Below are 15081 nucleotides of genomic sequence, written 5' to 3'. Positions count from 1 at the left end.
TTTTGTTTTGTTTTGTTTTTACATAACAGAACTCTGCTTCCCTGCTTTAGTTGTGGTCTTTATTACCTAGAAAACTTCACAATGAAGACATACCATGTCCTTCTCAGTAGACTGAACTGAATAGTCAGTTTATCTTCTCATTATCCTTTTCAGCAGTGCAGCCTAGCAGATCCTCAACATTAGAACCTTGATTAACTGAACATTTTCATTCTTTCAACACCGTTCTAATTGTGATTTTGGAATATAAAGGAAGAATAAGTTCCTCGCTCATAGTCAAATGCAGGAATATTGAAATGTTATCAGATGCAACCTTAAGGATGTGGGATTTGCAAATTGCAAACAGAATACATAAAGAATACTATGTAAATATCTTTTTAAATAAGGGAAAATTCTTAATTATAACTATTTTGTCTCTTTTGTCCTTTCCATTTATATGCTAAATAAGGCTCTTCACACACAGGTTACCTAAAGTATATAAAGTGTGCTTGGGGGGGACAAGATGACGGGGAAGTAGGAGGAGGCGCCTTTTCAACCTGTACCCTAAAGTGAGCTGATTACCTACCAAAGAACTCCGATCACCCATGAAATCAGCCTGAGATCAGAATTATACACGTCTGGATCTCTACAGGGGCAGAAGACGCCAGTGGGCAAGTAAAGTGGTGTGGGAAAGGCAGACTGATATCAGAAGATAAACAAAAGGGGGAGGGAGCCACCAGAGGTGACCGGTTGGAAAGTAATACCCCCAATATGAGCGAGAGTGCCCTGCATCTGAGGACCAGCATTAACTTGGAGACTGGTTGAAAGCACTCCAAAAGAGCAAAGGATTGCGGGGTGGGGGGATTGTGGGAATCGGGGCGGCTAGGGACAGGGGCTTAAATCCCCGGTCCTGGGACAGCCTCCCCTGGCGCTGAGCCAGAGAGAGTGCGGCGGAGAAATCAGGTCTTGGTCCCTAAGCTGCCAGTGCACCTGAGAACATGGGGGGTCCGGCTCCTGTGAGGGGTTGGGAGCCACTCCAGATGGCAGAATGCCGAGCCCTGCTACAGAGCCTGAGACACATGTGCCCCTCACCCTCCCCTGAGAGAGGTACAAAGGCCCAGCTGGCGCCCTTTGATATGCACCATTGTTTCAGAGTCTAAGACTCCTGCACCAAACTCTCCCCCCAGAGAAGTGCGCGAAGGCCCAGCCTGGTGTTTTCAGACCTGTGCCCCGTTCTCAGAGCCTGAAACGCGTGCACGACCCAGAGCCTCCCCTGAAAGAGGTGCGTGCAAGCCGGGCACTCTTAGACCCAGAAAGACCAGGCACGCCCAGCGGGAACCAGCAGGAAAATCTCAGTGTGCGATCGCTGCTTGGAACCTCTCTGGCAGTCTGGAGCTTCCCAGACAGCCGCCACTGCCATGGCTTTGGATACATGCAAAAGATCCTGTGTCCCCAGGAACAGGGACTCAGAACCTGCTCTGCCAGAGGCCAAGGGGGAACTTATTTGGGCTCTGCAGCCAGACTGAGGCTTCTCTCTGAGAGGGAGGTTAGGGTGCAGGTTGTTTTCCTCCAAAACTACAAAAACCATCAAAAGCGGTCAAGGTGAGAGAAAAAAAAAAAGTGAACAAACATAAAAACCGCCAGAGAACAAAAGCCTGAAAAAAAAAAAAAAACAACAGTTTCCTGAGAGCCCACCCCCTTGAGGAAGTGGGAGGACTTAACTCAGGGAACATCATTGACTAAAAACCCACGTGGCAGGTCCCTCCCCCAGAAAACAAACCAAGAAAGGAAAAAAAAAAAAAAAAAAAAAAAAGGACAAGAGAACAACCACCACTACTTCATAGGAAAACTTTTATTTTTTACTCGTTCCCACTATTCTGGTTCATTTTTTTATATATATATAGATCATTTTTTTAACCTATTTACATCACAGTGAGCTGTCCAGTACATCAAATTCCATAATAACCTTCTAGCCTGAACTTTTTGATACATACACCTATGTTTTTCTTTTGCATTTCTATTTTTTGAATTTCCTTTTTTTTTAAGTTTAGTTTAGTTTAGACTAGTTTATTCCTTTTTATTTTTATTTTCTAATATTCATTTAGAGTTAAACTTCAAAGTAATCCCCTTTCCCCAATCAATTATAGCCCTATAGGTAAAGCAATTTTTAATCCCCCTTTATCGTAGGAAAGTTGAGTCCTTTAACAAGATATCAAGATACATCCAAGAAGAATCAAAACAACCTTCCTCACCCACACTGAGAATTTATAACTACTCTCCCATTTTTTTCTTCCACCAGTGTTTCTGTGTTTGTCCTGATAGTATATAAATCTTACACTTGCGGTTCTTTTTGACGAAGTTCTCCCGTTATTTGCATATATATATATTTTCTCTAGTCAGATACTTTTATCAGTCTTTTTGTTTGTCTGTTTTTGTTTGTCTACTTCATAAATCTTACCTTGGAGCCCATTTGGGCTGAACCTTCTCTTTCATCTTCTCTTTCTTTCCTGTCTCTTTCTCTCTCTCTTTTTCTTTTCTTTTTTCTTTTTCTTTTCTTTTGTCTCTCATTTGGGTGGGGAATCCTGATTGCTCAGAAGTGTTCCAGGGTGCACCTTTATTGCACCATGGTCAATACATCCAGCTACATCTGTTCAGTCATCTCTCACCAAAATGACTAGAAGAAGGAATGCCCAAAAGAAGAAAAATACAGAGGATGGACCTTCTGCAACAGAGCTAATGGATATCAACATAGACAATATGTCGGAAAGAGAATTCAGGCTAACAATTATCCAGGCAATAGCTAGGTTGGAGAAAGCCATGGATGACCAAATGGAATTGATTAGGGCCGTGCTGAAAGCAATGAGAGATGATGGTCACAATGTTAGGGTGGAGTTTAAAGCTACCAAGGCTGAGGTTCACAATGCTCTCAATGAGTTCCAATCTAATCTAAATTCTCTCAAAGCTAGGGTACCTGAGACAGAAGACAGAATTAGTGATCTGGAGGACAAACAATTAGAGAGAAAGGATCAGGAGGAAGCCTTGAACAAACAGCTTAGAAACCACGAAAACAGATTCAGGGAAATAAATGATGCCATGAAACGTTCCAATGTCAGAATTATTGGAATCCCTGAGGGGAGGAGAAAGAAAGAAGTCTAGAAGATATAGTGGAACAAGTTCCTCATGAAAATTTTCCCAATCTCGCGAATGGAACAAGCGTTCATATACTAGAGGCTGAATGGTCTCCACCCAAGATTATACATTCCAAAAAAAAATCACGACACCTGATAGTCAAATTGAGGAATCATAATTGTAGGTATAATCTCTTGAAACCCTCTAGGACAAAGAGGCTCCTTACTTACAGAGGAAAGCCCATCAGAATAATGTCAGACCTGTCCACAGAGACCTGGCAAGCCAGAAAGGGCTGGCAAGATATATTCAGGGCACTAAATGAGAAGAACATGCATCGAAGAATACTTTATCCAGCAAGACTGATATTCAAAATGGATGGAGAGATAAAGAGTTTCCAAGACCAGCAAGGCTTAAAAGACTATGCAACTACCAAGCCGACACTGCAGGAATAATTAAGGGGGGTTCTATAAAAGAGGAAAAATCCTAAGAATAGCATTGAACAGATATATAGAGACAATCTACAGAAAGAAAGATTTCAAAGGTAACACGATGTCAATAAAAACATATCTATCAATAATCATTCTCAATGTAAATGGCCTAAATGTGCCCATAAAATGGCACAGGGTTGCAGATTGGATAAAATGACAGGACCCATCCATATGTTGTCTACAAGAGACCCATTTTGAACCTAAAAATACACCCAGACTGAAAGTGAAGGGATGGAGAAGCATTTTTCATGCCAATGGGCCTCAAAAGAAGGCTGGGGTAGTTCTCATATCAGATGAATTAGATTTTAAACTAAAGACTATAGTCAGAGATACAGAAAGACACTACATAATCCTTAAAGGAACTATCCACCAAGATGATCTAACAATTGTAAATATCTAAGCCCCCAATATGGGAGCAGCCAATTACATAAGAAAACTGTTAAGATAAAGAGTCATATTGATATGAATACAATAATAGTAGGAGATCTTAACATGCCTCTCTCAGAAATAGATCATCCAAGAAGAAAATCAATAAAGAACAAAAGCATTGAGGGGCGCCTGGGTGGCTCAGTGGATTAAGCCGCTGCCTTCGGCTCAGGTCATGATCTCAGTGTCCTGGGATCGAGCCCCGCATCGGGCTCTTTGCTCAGCGGGGAGCCTGCTTCTCTCTCTCTCTCTGCCTGACTCTCCGCCTACTTGTGATTTCTCTCTCTGTCAAATAAATAATAAATAAAATCTTTAAAAAAAAAAAAAAAAAAGCATTGAATGACACATTGGACCAGATGGACCTCGTAGATATATACAGAACATGCCACCCTAAAACAACAGAATACTCATTCTTCTCAAGTGCACATGGAACCTTCTCAAGAATAGATCACATACTGGGTCACAAATCAGGACTCAACTGATACCAAAAGACTGAGATTATTCCCTGCATATTCTCAGATCACAATGCTTTGAAACTGGAGCTCAATCACAAGGAAAAGTTCTGAAGGAACTCAAACATCTGGAAGCTAAAGACCACCTTGCTTAAGAATGCTTGGATCAGAAGACTATACTTTCAGGGATCATTTCTATAGTTTGTTACTAGAGAAGTTTCTCTGAACATGAAGACTGCTTGGATCAACCAGGAGATCAAAGAAGAACTGAAACAATTCATGGAAACCAATGAGAATGAAGACACTTCAGTCCAAAACCTATGGAATACAGCAAAGGTAGTCCTAAGGGAGAAATACATAGCCACCCAAGCCTCCCTCAAAAAAATTGAAAAATCAGAACACAGAAGCTGTCTCTACACCTTAAAGAACTGGAGAATCAACAACAAATCAAACCAATTCCACACATAATAAGGGAAATAATCAAAATTAGAACTGAGATCAATGAGATAGAAACTAGAGATACAGTAGAACGTGTCAATGAAACTAGAGCTGGTTTTTTGAAAGAATCAATAATATTGATGAACCATTAGCCACACTAATCCAAAAGAAAAGAGAGAAAGCCCAAATTAATAAAATTATGAATGAAAATGGAGAGATCACAATGAACACCAAGGAAATAGAAACAATCATCAGAAGATATTATCAACAGTTATATGCCAATAAGCTTAGCAACCTAGATGAAATGGATGCATTCCTGGAAAACTATAAACTCCCAAATTGAACCAGGAAGAAATGTACAACCTGAATAGACCAATATCTAGTAACGAGATTGAAACAGTGATCAAAAAACAAGAGCCCAGGACCTGACGGATTCCCTGGGGAATTCTAACAAACTTTCAAAGAAGAAATCACACCTATTCTCCTGAAGCTGTTTCAAAAAATTGAAGCAGAAGGAAAACTTCCTGACTCTTTCTATGAAGCCAGCATTACCCTGATCCCCAAACCAGGCAAAGACTCTACCAAAAAGAAGAATTTCAGACCAATATCACTGATGAATATGAATGCTAAGATTCTCAACAAGATCCTAGCAAACAGTATCCAGCAGCACATTAAAAAGATTATCCACCATGACCAGGTGGGATTCATCCCCGGGCTACAAGGATGGTTCAACATTCGCAAATCAATCAATGTGATAGAACGAATTAATATGAGAAGAGAGAAGAACCACATGGTCCTCTCAACTGATGCAGAATAAGCATTTGACAAAACTTAGCATCTGTTCCTGATTAAAACGCTTCAAAGTATAGGGATAGAGGGAACATTCCTGAACTTCATCAAATCTATCTATGAAAGACCCACAGCAAATATCATCCTCAATGGGAAAAAGCTTGCAGCCTTCCTGTTGAGACCAGGAACAAGACAAGGATGCCCACTTTCACCACTCTTGTTCAACATAGTATTACAAGTCCTAGCAAGAACAATCAGACAACAAAGAGAAATAAAAGAAATAAAATAAAATAAAAATATCCAAACTGGCAATGAAGAAGTCAAACTCTCTCTCCTCGCTGATGACATGATTCTTTATATGGAAAACCAAAAAGACTCCACCCCCAAACTACTAGAACTCATACAGCAATTCAGCAATGTGGCAGGATACAAAGTCAATGTACAGAAATCAGTGGCTTTCTTATAAACTAACAATGAAAATACAGAAAGGGAAATTCAAGAATCGATTCCATTTACTATAGCACCAAGAACCATAAGATACCTGGGAATAAACCTAACCAAACAGGTAAAGGATCTGTACTTGAGGAACTACAGAACACTCATGGAAGAAATTGAAGAAGACACAAAAAGATGGAAGACCATTCCATGCTCTTGGATCGCAAGAATAAACATTGTTAAAATGTCTATACTGCCTAGAGCAATCTATACTTTTAATGCCATTCTGATCAAAATTCCACTGGTATTCGTCAAAGAGCTGGAGCAAATAATCCAAAAATTTGTATGGAATCAGAAGAGACCCCAAATCACTAAGAAAATGTTGAAAAACAAAAATAAAACTGGGGGCATCACGCTACCTGATTTCAAGCTTTACTACAAAGCTGTGATCACCAAGACAGCATGGTACTGGCATAAAAACAGACACATAGAGCAGTGGAGCAGAGTAGAGAGCCCAGATATGGACCCTCAACTCTATGGTCAATTAATCTTCAACAAAACAGGAAAAAATATACAGTGGAAAAAAGACAGTCTCTTCAATAAATAGTGCTGGGAAAACTGGGCAGCTATATGTCGAAGAATGAAACTTGACCATTCTCTTACACTGTACACAAAGATAAACTCAAAATGGATAAAAGACCTCAATGTGAGACAGGAATCCATCAGAATCCTAGAGGAGAACATAGGCAGTAATCTCTTCGATATCAGCCACAGCAACTTCTTTCAAGATATGTCTCCAAAAGCAAAGGAAACAAAAGCGAAGATGAACTTTTGGGACTTCATCAAAATCAAAAGCTTCTGCACAGCAAAGGAAACAGTCAAGAAAACAAAGAGGCAACCGATGAAATGGGAGTAGATATTTGCAAATGACAGTACAGACAAAAGGTTGATATCCAGGATCTATAATGAACTCCTCAAACTCAACACACACAAAACAGACAATCATCTCAAAAAATGGGCAGAAGATATGGACAGACACTTTTCCAATAAAGACATACAAATGGCTATCAGACACATGAAAAAATGTTCATCATCACTAGCCATCAGGGAGATTCAAATTAAAACTACATTGAGATATCACCTTACACCAGTTAGAATGGCCAAAATTAGCAAGACAGGAAACAACATGTGTTGGAGAGGATGTGGAGAAAGGGGAACCCTCTTACACTGTTGGTGGGAATGCAAGTTGGTGCAGCCTCTTTGGAGAACAATGGGGAGATTCCTCAAGAAATTAAAAATAGAACTTCTCTATGACCCTGCAATTGCACTCCTAGGTATTTACGCCAAAGATAGAGAGGGAGTGAAAAGAAGGGCCATTTGTACCCCATTGTTTATAGCAGCAATGGCCACGGTCGCCAAACTGTGGAAAGAACCAAGATGCCCTTCAATGGACGAATGGATAAGGAAGATGTGGTCCATATACACTATGGAGTATTATGCTTCCATCAGATAGGACGAATACCCAACTTTTGTAGCAACATGGACAGGACTGGAAGAGATTATGCTGAGTGAAATAAGTCAAGCAGAGAGAGTCAATTATCATATGGTTTCACTTATTTGTGGAGCATAACAAATAGCATGGAGGACATGCGGAGTTAGAGAGGAGAAGAGAGTTGGGGGAAATTGGAAGGGGAGGTGAATCATGAGAGATTATGGACTCTGAAAAACAATCTGAGGGGTTTGAAGTGGCGGGGGGTTGGGAAGTTGGGTGAACCAGGTGGTGGGTATTAGGGAGGGCATGGATTGCATGGAACACTGGGTGTGATGACAAAATAATGAATACTGTTATGCTGAAAATAAATAAAAAATAAATTTAAAAAATAAGAAAAAAAAAGTGTGCTTGGAATTAAAATGCCCCATTGTACTGCTATGTTTAGAGAAAGAAAGGAAAAAGTGAATTTATTTGATAGAGTTACACCTTAACTTAAAACTTGGTGGGCTTCCTTAAGTTCTATTCTTATAAGGTAACTTAATAACTGTAGACTATTTTAAAGAAAATTAAGTGTTATTTGAAAAGCTAGATTGAAATGCAACAAATGAAACATTCCAGTTTAAGCATAAACATACAGCTCACATGATGAAAATGGTTCTTTATATATGTTAAGTAATAAACAATTCAAGAAAAATATTTCCTTTGCTTAAAGTAAGAATTTAACTATTATATTAGAAGACATACAATTCTCAAAGCATCCTTAAAAATAGGTTTCTTCAGGCTGAAAGATAAGTATTAATTTATAGACTCTTCTGCTATACTCCTAATTTTTCAACTAGGCCATTATATTCTTCTTTACATAGAGCTTAACTTTAGACACTATTTCCACAAAACAAACATATTTTATGAAAATGTTAAGAATTCATATATATTTATAATATATGTTGAAAAATCAGCAACAAAACTTATGTTGAATAAATAGTTCCCTGAATTGGTTCTAAAAGAAGTCATATATTATACATAAATTCATTTTTGTCCAAATCAGTTTCATGTCACACACTAAAAATAACATTATATATAGTGTATGATAACTCTGGTGATAATTTTCAAGTAGACTATAAAATTTTCATTAATTCTCCAAATGTTGAAGATATAAGAAACTACCATTAGATACTAAATTGTTAAAATATAAATGGATTTGTCTATTTAACAAATCAGTTGTTTAGAGCAATAGCTGATATATTTGATATACTATTTGTAACATAAAAATCCATTTATGGCTTTTATATCCCTAAAGATATCCAATGACCCTTTGGGGAAAAGAAAAAAAAGTTTAAGAATTTAGATTGCAGCAATGTTTATAAATACTATAAAGAGTTGAAGTCAACTAACATTAATACCATAATTCAAAATGAGAAAGATATTTCTGGGTCACCTGGGGGGCTCAGGCTCTTAAGCATCCTACTCTTGATTCCAGCTCGGGTCATGATCTTAGAGTCCTGGGGCTGAACCCAATATAGGGTTCTGAGCTCAGGGTAGAGTCTACTTGAGATTCTCTCTCCCTGTCCCTCTGACCCTCCCCCTGCTCAAACACATGCTCTTTAAATAAATAAATAAAATATTTTTTAAAAATGAGAAAGATATTTCCAAATAATTATAAAGGGCAAAGTATTTTGATTCAAAAGCTTTAAGAGGCCAACTCCCTTATAAGGAAAAGTTTCAGAAACACTCTGGTGTTTCATAATAAATAAGTTATTAACTATACACTGTTAAATAATAATGAAGAATAAAATTTAAAGTAAAGAGAATTAAAGTTTATTTTAGATAATGTTCAATATACTCTGGAAAGATTTTGGACCACAGTTAGCATTGATTTATGTGAAGTTATTTGCCATGTATTAACTCCAGAAAGTTTTAGAATGTGTCATGGGAATGGTTCTTTGCACAATGAAACAACACTGATTTGCAAATGCCAAAGAATGTCTCAGAGTAAACCATGAAGAATATATTCTATTGAAAACTTCACCTTGAGGACATGCACTGTATGCACAGAGATTTCAAGGATATTATTTTTCATGCTGTTTCCCTTCAGGTCGGGGGTAGGTGGAGAGGTTGGGATAACAGTGCTCTTCTGTTTCTTCCTGAAAGTAAAAATGCCCAATGCAATTATAGGCACCTCTATAACAAGTGGATTAATTTCTTTCACTTAAGATTATTCTTGCCAAAGCCTAACCCCTGTCTATAAGAAGGCTCTTGAAAGGTTTCTCTTACCTGTCTTAGAACGCAATCAACTAACAATAGACCTTCAACAACCCAAGTAACTCTCAGGCCCCAAGAAAATCCAATCCAGTCTGTTCTAAGCATTACAGCCTTGAGACCTGATGATTTCATACTGGCTCCTTAAGCACATCAGCACGGAATGAGTTAGGAACCAGGGAGAATAGACCTACTTTTATTCTTATTAGAATACATATTAAAGTTTATTCAGTCCCTTGATTAGTGCATCCTCTTTCTCCCCATGCCTTCTCCCTGCTCACCTGGACAAATATACTTGTGCTTCCAATCTTAGATATTTCTTCTTTCTTTTGCAGTTTTCCTGGAACTTTCCTGAAATTGAGTTACATGTCTACTTTATGTTTCCCACAGGACCCTGTAATTATCATACTTGCTTACACTGTCCTGTTTCTCTGTTACAGCTTTCTTCTACCAAACTATAAACTCAAGTTTACTGTAGATATTCAACATCAAGCATTCTGCCTGGTATCAAAGGAATTAATACTCACTGAAGAAATATTCACTTGAGGATATTTATAATGATTTGTGTCCATTTGAGAGATGGAATAATTGAGTTATCTGGATTGTTAAAGCTCATGCCATCTTTATTATACTACACTAGCTTATTTATTGTGTGTCTTGTCCACAATATGTGATGTTCCCAGATCAAGCATATAACTGATGCTTAGTATCTTCTCTAACAGATAGTGAATGTGTACATTAAGGAATAAACAAAAGAATGACTTGCTAGGCAGATAAAAAAAGTCATACTTATTTTCTTTTTGTACTCCTTATTGTTCATTTTCAAGCATGTGTAAGGTATAGAAACTCAGAAGACAGTATTTCTGGCTAAGGAAACATTTAGAAAGAGACATAATTCTTTTGGGAGGAAAAAAGCTAATGTTTGGATGGGATCCAGTTAGTTGCAGAATTTTTTTTCTCAGTACTTTCTTTGATACTTTATGAAGACAACTAAAATATTTATTGAAAATTATTTAACTTAAAATGTTAAATGAGCACAGATCATATATATTTTTAATAACCTACAAATATATACATACATTTCTTATTTCTCAGCTTAGCTTTAATATTTCCTTTCAGTGAATCCATCGGTATGCTACTTTCAAGAAACTTCTGTGTTCTGGGACTCCTGGGTGGCTCAGTTGGTTGAGGAACTGACCCTTAATTTGGGCTCAGGTTATGATCTCAGGGTCATGAGATTGAGCCCCAAGTCAGCTCTGTGTTGAGTGCAAAACCTTTTTAAGATTCTCTCTCCCTGAGGCACTGGGTGGCTCAGTCAATTAAGCCTCAGCCTTTGGCTCCAGCTCAGATCCTGATCTCAGGGTCCTGGGAATCAAGGTCCCCTGTGTTGGGCTTCCTACTCAGAGCTTACTGTTCAGCGGGAAGTCTGTCTCTCTCTCTGTCTGTCTCTTTCTCTCCTTCTGCCCCTCCCCACTGCTCATTCTTTCTCTCAAATAAATAAAATCTTTTTTTTTTAAGGGGAGACTCTCTCTCTCCCCCTTTCTCTGCCACTCCCCCAGCACCAACACTCACAAAAGTGCACTCTTTCTTAAAAAAAAAAAAAAAAAAAAAAAAGGAAAGAAAGTTATGGGACACCTGCATGGCTCAGTCAGTTTTCAGCTCAGGTCATGATCCTAGGGTCCTGCGATTGAGCCCCATGTTGAGCCCTCCCACTTATTCCTCTCTCTCTGCAGTTCCCCTTCCTTGGGTTCTTGCTCCTTCTGATAAATAAATAAATAAATGAGGTCTTAAAAAAAAAAAAGAAGAAAAGAAAAGAAAAAAGAAAAGAAGATTCTGTGTTCTTTTGCTTTTTATGTTTCTGGTTCTTTGGGGTCAGTTTGGGATGACTACTTGTTTCTATAGATACAAATTATAACCCGGGTATTAGGTCCTGAAGAGGATGTGTTTTTGCAAAGCCAAATCAAGTTTGTGTATAGGTATACAGAGGAGGCAGTAGGCCTATGAAGAAAAGAACATAACTGTGAGAGGATAAAGCTAGAGTATGGTAGACCATCTAAGACCAGGGTCCAAAAGAAACAAAGCCAATGAAGAGGTCCAAAATTGTAGCTTTGGTGAGTGCTCCCTGTGTTTCTTGTTTCATTTATAAATGTCTTTTGTACCTGGCATTTTACACTGAGTGTTGAATTTCTTAGGAATTCTATACTGTAAATTTTCCAAGAAGAAAATCAGTTTATAGAAGTGGTGTAAAGATTCCCTACATTCCTCCTCTTGTCTTTTGATCTTTTTGAATGACTGATACCATACTGAACTAAGTTTTACTCTTCCTCATCAATAATGACCAATTATCTTTTACCAAATTTACATCATCCCACTTCTCTAGTCTCTTGACACTGAAGTAAATAGATCTTGCTAAATGCAATTCCTCTGTTCCTTCAGAAGAGGAGTCATGAAACCAAGGTTATGGTTCAAATATAGATTTCTACATATTTTGTACATAGTTTCATTGCAATATGATTATGCTCATTCCTTTATGCATTATCTATGTCCTATTTTACCAAAAACACAGTTGAATAGTTGAAATGAGGCCATATGATGCAAAAGACCTAACATACTTACTATTAGCCCTTTACAGAAAAGTCTTAAATTATAGCCTTTACATCAAGTTGAATTCAGAATATAAAACAACTCTCTTGAATGTAGCCCCTTTATTTTTCCTTGATGTTCTCTAATCTGTTTATCTGCAAAGAAGAATAAAATTAGGATAAGGACTGAACACACTCAATTGATACTAGAGCACCTATGCATGATTAATGTGCCCATGATTAGTATGGGGGTACTAAGAATTTTCCATTTATAGTATTTTCATTATGTGAGACCAGACTGTATCTTAAAAGTAGTGCAAACTTAAGAAGGACACAGACTGTATCACTAATAACTTTCTACAAAGAAATGTCTTTTCATTTCTTTAAGCAATTTATAGTCTACAATTTAATTTGGTTGTATATAGACCATTAACAGTTGACAGCTGTCAGAGAAGGTCACATGGAATGACTCATTAAAGTCATGTTTAAAAAAATAAAAGTTGATAAATAAAATTTTTAAAAGTAAATAAAGTCATGTTTTAAAATAAGTCTGACCAACTGTTTTGTTTCCTATAGTTAGTTACGGACTAACAATTTTGGCAAAAATTTTCTTTTTTAGACTCATGGGTTCACAGAGTACATAAATACTCATGTGATTGGGCGTTAGTCATACCAAAGACATTTTTAGAATCCAAAGTTAAAATAAGTATAATTTAGATTGATTTGGTAAGTACGTGTGTGTGTGCACATGCAAAAGGGAGCTGTGCACATGTTCCTATCAACTTTGAAGTCCAGAATTTTTATTGTAACACTTGATTTCCATCCACTTCAGTTCACTTTATTTAAGAATGACTTATGGATAATTTAATTTATTAATTTATTCTTTAAAAATTTAAAGACTATTTATTTGAGAAAGAGCAAGTAAGAGCACAAGTGGGGAGAGAGACAGAGGGAGAAGCAGACTCCCCACTGAGCAGGGAACCCAAGGTGGGACTCAATCCCAGGACCCTGGCATATTGACCTGAGCCAAAGATAGACACTTAATGTTAAACCACCCACGTGCTCCTTAATTAATTTTTTAGTGAGAGAATTTTAGGTGAGAATGACATTTTTATATGAGATCAGTATTCATTACATGGGGTATTATGATACTTCTTTAAAAATTAATGATAATGCTTAACTTGTATAATTAAGAAAATTGCCTCTAAATGTATCTATCTTGCAAGCACTTTGGTGTGTGCCAGAATATAGTCACAGACCTTTTTCTTAATCGCATGACCTCAACATTAATAACAGAGTTCAAAGTTTTTGTATTATTCACTCTTTCAAAGTAGTTCTTTTTTTTAAACTTTTTTTAATGGATTTTATTTATTTATTTGACAGACAGAGATCACGAGTAGGCAGAGAGAGAGAGGAGGAAGCAGGCCCCCTGCTAAGCCTGATGTGGGACTGGATCCCAGGACCCTGGGATCAGGACCTGAGACAAAGGCAGAGGCTTTAACCCACTGAGCCACCCAGATGCCCCAGTAGTTCTTTTTTTTTTTTTTTTTTTAAGATTTTATTTATCTATTCATAAGATACAGAGAGAGAAAGAGGCAGAGGCAGAGGGAGAAGCAGGATCCCCAAGAAGAAGAGAGCCCAATGTGGGACTTGATCTCAGGACTCTAGTATCACAACCTGAGCTGAAGGAAGATGTTTAACCATCTGAGCCACTCAGGCACCCTCAAAGTAGTTTTTATTTACTATCTTTTAAAATTAATACATTCCCTATATTAGTCAGCTCAGGCTGTCATAACAAAATACCACAGACTTGGTGATTTAAACAACAAAAATTCACTTTCTCACAGTTCTGGAGACTGGAAGCCCAATATCAAAGTTCTTACTCATTCAATGTTTGGTGAGAGCTCTCTTCCTAGCTAGCTTGTGTGTAAGTGGCTAACTTCTCCCTCTGCGTCCTTAACATGGCCTTTCCTCAGTGTAAGAAAGAGAAGGACTACTCTGGTGTCTCTTCTTATAAGGACACTAAATCTGTTAGATAAGGGCCCCATTCTTATGATTTCATTTAATCTTAATTATTTCCTGAGAGGCCCATTTCCAAATGCAGCCACTTTGGAGATGAACTCTTCAGTGCAGGAATTTGGGGGGAACACAACCATTCATTCTCTAATAATCCCATATGAAATCCTGTTTCATTCAATTTGTTTTCCAGAACTGGAGTCATCTGCTCTCCTTGCTAAAGGAGTTCCTTTCATCATAATCCTTATTGAGAATTTGCTATTTTTGCCTCTTGACAGATGCTTTTGTATCAAGGATCAAGGTTTTGATGGGTTAGTAGAAATAGAAAGGGCATCTGAAATATTCATAGGCAAGGATAAGTGTTACCTGAAGTGTAAGATGAAAGCAGATATCCAACTATAAAACACCATGCCACTTCCTGGGTGTAATATAAATTAGTCACTGGACGAAGTGTCTTGAAAAATTTTTTCCCTAAAATATCTTATTACCTCAAAATTACACTAGAAAAACGTATTGCATTCCAAGCTCTTATAGGTCAAAGGACAAAGATAATACTCTCCATATTTCTGAAATAAAATTTAGTCTTGTCTCATTATTTAGTT

At 37.6% G+C, this 15081-nt stretch overlaps 1 pseudogene; it reads left to right on the top strand.

Annotated features, from left to right (window-relative positions):
* Positions 1-4641: 4641 nt before the first annotated feature.
* Positions 4642-4755, top strand: LOC131822780 (small nucleolar RNA U3; annotated as a pseudogene).
* Positions 4756-15081: the final 10326 nt, after the last annotated feature.

Source organism: Mustela lutreola, chromosome 1 (genome assembly GCF_030435805.1).
Source record: "Mustela lutreola isolate mMusLut2 chromosome 1, mMusLut2.pri, whole genome shotgun sequence".
Lineage (NCBI taxonomy): Eukaryota > Metazoa > Chordata > Mammalia > Carnivora > Mustelidae > Mustela > Mustela lutreola.
The sequence above is the reverse complement of the archived record's forward strand: the minus strand, read 5'-3'. Positions and strand labels throughout refer to the sequence as shown.